This window comes from Cygnus olor, chromosome 2, assembly GCF_009769625.2.
Source record: "Cygnus olor isolate bCygOlo1 chromosome 2, bCygOlo1.pri.v2, whole genome shotgun sequence".
NCBI lineage: Eukaryota > Metazoa > Chordata > Aves > Anseriformes > Anatidae > Cygnus > Cygnus olor.
In genome coordinates this window covers 13,331,055-13,336,829 of record NC_049170.1, presented here as the reverse complement: position 1 = coordinate 13,336,829, position 5,775 = coordinate 13,331,055, and the positions used below count along the sequence as shown (strand labels likewise).

The following is a 5,775-nucleotide window of genomic DNA, read 5'->3' as shown; positions in this document are numbered from 1 at the left end:
TCGTTAAGAGAAGCAGAAGAAACAAACTTTTACAGCAATACTCCATACTGTCCACCATGATAAAATGGTAGGTTAAATTCTGGATATGTTGCTATGATTGCTAAATTGATTGGACATTTTGCCATTTACCATAATGAGAATAGGAACTACTTTTGTTTTAGAGAATGATAAGATCCTTCACCTGTAAGTGTGCTCATCAAACTGGATGCATGACAAGGAAAATATCTAAAACCTTTGAATCCAATATGAAAGAATGAATTGTTAGCCATGCTATTAAAGGATGCTTCTATTCTGCTAACAAAAGGCCTTACTCAGAGAACTTGTTCCAGCTGTTTGTTTTTCACCAGCCTTCTGTAAATCTAGTTCTATTAGGTGACATGAAAAACTAATGGATTGATCGAAAATGTCAGTCTCTAGTTTTAATTTTCATTTATGCTATTTTAATATGCCACTTTAATATTTTATGCTATTTTATTATTATTTATTATTTTATTAGTATGTTTATGTTAATTATGCAGTTTTAGTTATGCTATTTTATATATTAATATGCTATTATTCAATTTTCAAGTATGCTATAAAACTAAAGGCTAGTCTCTTGATTTTATGTAGGGTTAGAAAAATCTCCCTCTGGGGAGATAGTGAATATTAAGAAATACAAGGTTCCCATTCCAAAAATCAAGGAGCTATAGAAAACAATTCTTTTAACTAATATGAACTGCTTTCAATGGACCAAGAGTATTACAACAGTAGAAGAAACTTTTCATATTTAGGGGAAAAAAATAAAAATAAAAAAATAAAAAGAATGTCAGGAAGGGTTTTTTATTATTATTATTATTTATTTTTTATTAAATGGTTCTGCTATTTAAGATTTGGATGCCACCTTACCCTCTGCAACATCATCCTATACTTAGGTCCTATAATAACGTTTGGGATTATGGCTGAATATAGTCAAGTTCCATCAGGTGATTAGGAGTGTAGGCCCTAAATCGTCCAAAACCTTCACATTCCCTAGTTCTCTCACTCCCAGTGATCCATTTCACATCACTCATCTGTGATCCCTTGTCCTTCATGTCTTACTTTTCCTGATATGGTACAGTACGTTCCCTTTACTTTCCATTCACATATACTTACAAATCCTTTGGCTGGGTGCTCAACCAAAAAGCACAAACTGAAAAACAAAGTGCTAAAGATCAAACAGGCAGTTGTGGAAGTTGCTACATTTTACAGAATGATACTACCAAAGACACATAAAGACACATAAATACATCATGCCTGAAAAAAAAATAAATAAATCTTTTAAGACTGTAATGGAAAGAGCAGGCTACTTTTTGTGAGGCATAGAAACAGTCTGCACATGGGCAATTGTCATGATGCAGTCAGAAGAAGGTGAGAGAGGGATTTGGAAACACCACGTTTGAAGGTTTAGACCTAGGACTGCCCTTGCTCACGGCAGCTAAATTATTAATCAGTTATGCTAATTGTTTCTAAACAAAGGTAGTGTATGCTTCTCCTGTACCACAAAATCAGTATCCTCTAAAATCTTTTCTTTCTTTAATTAACGGTCATTTTTATAAATTTTAAACAAATAAACAGGTTGGAAGTGCCCTCTGGAGATATGGAAGAGCAAGCAGAGCATAGGTGAGATCAAAAGAGTTGTCTATAAAGATCTGAATAAGATTTAATTTCATATATTTTAAATGGATTCTTGAGGTTGCAATGAAGATAAGTGGGAGTGCATGTACATGAAAATTCCCTTAAAATAAGTCCATATTACATTAAGATCCAGATGATGCATATAGTTTAAGTACACTGTGAAAAACATTTAACGCTGTTATCTCTATTACTACAATACAGCATGGCTGTTTAACTTTCAAAGAGTAATTTAGAAATAAATTGTTATAAGGCATTTAATTGTTCTTTCTTTTTTTAACCTTTTTTTTTTTTTTTCCCTTGCAGGAGACCAAAAGGATCATAGCATCTTCTCTATAGGATGGATTACAGTAGTCCTTAATTTCAGTTTATTTCTTCCCTCATATCAGTATTTCAAGAATACATATATTCATACAAAATAAACATTTTGTTTAAATACAGTCAGTGCTGTGCTAAAAATAACAGGAATTTTTATTGTAAAACGAACAGTAGCCATAGAAAAGAATTCTTAGAAATTATTAAGAAAAGACAAAAGTTTTAAGGGCAATTAGAACCTAATTAGAAATAGAGATGCTATCAGTATAATAATAGTTGCCATTTTATTCATGCCAATGCATAATTTCTCTCAGTGATACCATGTGCTTCTGTCCTGAAAGCATGCACTCATAAATTGCTCACAGCAGTTAGTGGTTGAATTAGTACAATAACTGTGTTTTGTTTTCTGTAACTAGTTGTCTTCTAAGTACTGATCTGATCATTTAAATTAATCATTAGGAATATTTATGGAAATTAGCATCAGTTGCCAAAGAATTCATTATGAGAAATAATTTACATTTGAAATAAAATGTTAAGTACATAAAACCACCTTGATATCAGAATAACGCTGCATGTGATTGAAAATAGGAAAATTCATAACAGGAAAAATATTTGAAAATACTTTTGAAAATGATAAGAGTAATACATTACCCAACATTGAGGTCATGGGCATCGTAACTGTATTTTTTTGTTTGTTTGTTTTTTGCTTTCTTTGTTTGATATAATTTTACCAGGACAATACTCTTTGCATATAAGATATTTAGAAAGTGATCTCTTGAATGTCAGCATATCATTGCTTAATGCTTTTAATCATCTATTGACTATAGGAGACTGATTATATTTGCTTACTTCATGAAGGAATGAAATTTAATTATTATTCTTAAAATGTTCAAGGATTAAGAAATAAATATGAAATCACAAAAGAGAGAAAGGTTTTTTTTTTTTTTGACTTTCTAAGTGCTTCACACTCCCTTGCAAACATGGCAGATAAATTCTTGAATGTAGCCAGATTATAATTATTTCCTTCTCTTTACATTCTCATAATATTGTTACAATCCAATATAACCTTGTATCAGCCAAGAACTTTGGCTTTAATGTAATCAGAAAACATGGAGTTAACCTGATTTATTTTTTTTTTTCCATTTTGATGACAAGCACTAGGTAATCAAAGTTTTAGAACTTTTTAGAAGATGTTCAAATATCACCAATCAACATTCCCAGTAATGCAGTATATATTAAAAGGACTAAATAATTTTTCCTTTTCCTTTTTATTTAAAACATCAGAGAATCCCCCCAAAGTCATGTTACTTTCAGACAATATGTGACTTCACAAACACAACCTTCAGTTCAGTTAATCTGCAAGTGATCATGGTTTCCTTAAAATAAGTATGTTACATTATTATATAAACCACTGCAATCTAGATCATATACTTTATACAGATTGGAGTTGAAATCTTGTTATAATCACAGTCAAATGATCCTCTCTGAAGGACCTTTGCTTTACTTGAAATGATAGCCATTGATAAACTTGTTTATCTCATGGTTGAGAGATAGGAAGAGGGATTACAGTTCAGGATTTTCTTGGGGGGGGAGGGGAGGGGGGAAGATTTCACTGCTTTACATCCAGACTCTGCCACTGTTACAGCTGACTAACACAGTTCAAATTTCTAGACACACCAGGCCATCCTGCTGGCTCAGCCAAAACATAGACAGCTGCATTGTAAACATATAGATCTGAGCCAGACTCCTAAAGTCCCTTTATAGTCAATGGAATGAAGTAGGAGTTTTTATGATTAACTTCTATTTAAGGGAAATGTCTACATAAATCAGTCCTATCTCATTCAAAAGCAGTTTGTTTGTTTGATTGTTTGTTTGTTTTTCCTTTAAACATGGAGCCCTGAATCTTTAGAAAACTCACTCTTCTACCATTTTCCCTCAGTTTCATCACCTCTTTGCTGACCACAAACTACTGAAGAAATTACACATTAACACATCAAAACTTTCTGCCATTTGGAAGAAACATCTTGGGGTGTCATTTTTAGTGGTTTCTCTCTTAGTTATTACACCCACTAATTCAAGTTCTTATTCCCTTATTCAAGCACCTCATTATTATGAGATGGGAGATTGCACTGGTAGACCAGACAAGAGGAACATGATTTCTTGATCCCAAGCTGTAGACTCAGAGGTTTGTAATGAACAGAGTTAGATTTTAAGAGAAAGAGTACGTTGTCCAAGAGAAAAAAGCAAAACGAACAAACAAACAAAAAGAAAAAAAAAAGTCTGAATAACAAATTGTAAGCTAGAGACTACTTTAACAAATAGAACGTGGGTTTCTTCTCATAAAAGTAAGTAGTCCAGTTGCTAAAGGTTGAATGCATTCATTATAGCTCATAATATCTGACCATTATAACTTTAATTTGAACAAATGTTCCTCAAGCCACAGCACAATAATCATATAAACAAGTTCTTACATACATAGTTAGTCTCTTTATTCATTCAGGTACAATCTTAGAAATTTTCTTACTGTGAAAAAGAGCTTTGCCTCTTACGTTATTTTCTTGGAGAGTTCTTAGCTATTGTCACTCCTGCTGCTGTTACTTATAAGTAACAGCAGCAAATAGTGCCAATGTTTTAATGTCTCATGCCAGAATCATCTACACATCTACACCTGCAGCTGGCAAAGGTTATCAAATATTCTCCCTTAATTCCTTCATCAGCATTGACCATTTGGTTCCTCACCCCAGGCTGTATACAGTTTTGTGAGAGCATTTGTCTTTAAGCACCACTAAGTTATTTGTAGAGTAATAGGCTTTTAGATCTAAGTTGAAAATGTATTCTTGGCCTTACAGTAATAACATTGACTCGAATATTTTAAATGCCTCAAAGTAGCTATGGGAATGTATTTGTGAGTTTTTATGACCTTGACTGGTCAAGGAAATATTTTAATTGTGATTTCAGCATGAGTTTAGACAGAGGATTTCCAAGGAAAGTGAACTCTTAATCAATGATTCGTCTTTATCTACAGTAATTGTTCTTTCAAGCAGTTTATCAGATAATATTTCTGTGACCATCTTCTAATTCCTGTTCAGAATGTGACTCCCTGAAAAGGATGGTTTGATATGAAATTGCTATCAAGACGATATATAGTGACTCTTGCAACCCATCACACCTCAATGTAAAAGAACCAAACAAGATCCTGGAATTGCTGAGCCAGGAATGCTTGGCACATTTCCCCAGAGTATCTAAATTCAAATCTTCCTGAACGACTTTTATTAACACTAGCAATATGAAAGATTTAAAAAAAGGCAGTTTGCTAAATATTTGCTTTGGATTCACTACTTAATTCTTGATAAGTTCTTAAGATTTCATTGGAAACTGTCCAGTAGGATGTGGCTATATCTTTTATCTAGTTGTCGAAGCTACAGACAGCTAAGAACGTCATGTGAGTAGTAATCTTAAGCAGCTACATGGCAATTATTCAATTAAAGCTGTCAGTCCTGGTTCAGTCTCTATATGCACCAAATGTATTTCATTAATTTGTCTGATATATTTGTTAAGAAATTAAACAGTAAAGCAAGTCACTGCTGGTTAACATATTCTTTCTTAGGTACCAGTGAAATTAGAAACATGAAAGAGTTGAAGTTTCTGGCTTCTAAGACTGGAGAGTACTCGTTTATCATCAGAACTGTTCTTCCATTTTCAGTCTCCTTTGGCATACCTCATTCTGAAGTACTTTATTCCTTCCTTAGCTAATATCTAGGTACCTGCATCTGTAAGTAGCTACTTCCTGAGAGATAACAAGCAATACAC

The 5,775-nt window shown here is 33.0% G+C and overlaps 1 long non-coding RNA gene across 1 annotated transcript; it reads left to right on the top strand.

Moving 5' to 3' along the window:
• Positions 1-1,569: 1,569 nt before the first annotated feature.
• LOC121066336 lies at positions 1,570-2,184 on the top strand. The gene is made up of 2 exons (XR_005817685.1): positions 1,570-1,638; positions 1,957-2,184. It is a non-coding gene; the product is annotated as an uncharacterized LOC121066336 (long non-coding RNA).
• Positions 2,185-5,775: the final 3,591 nt, after the last annotated feature.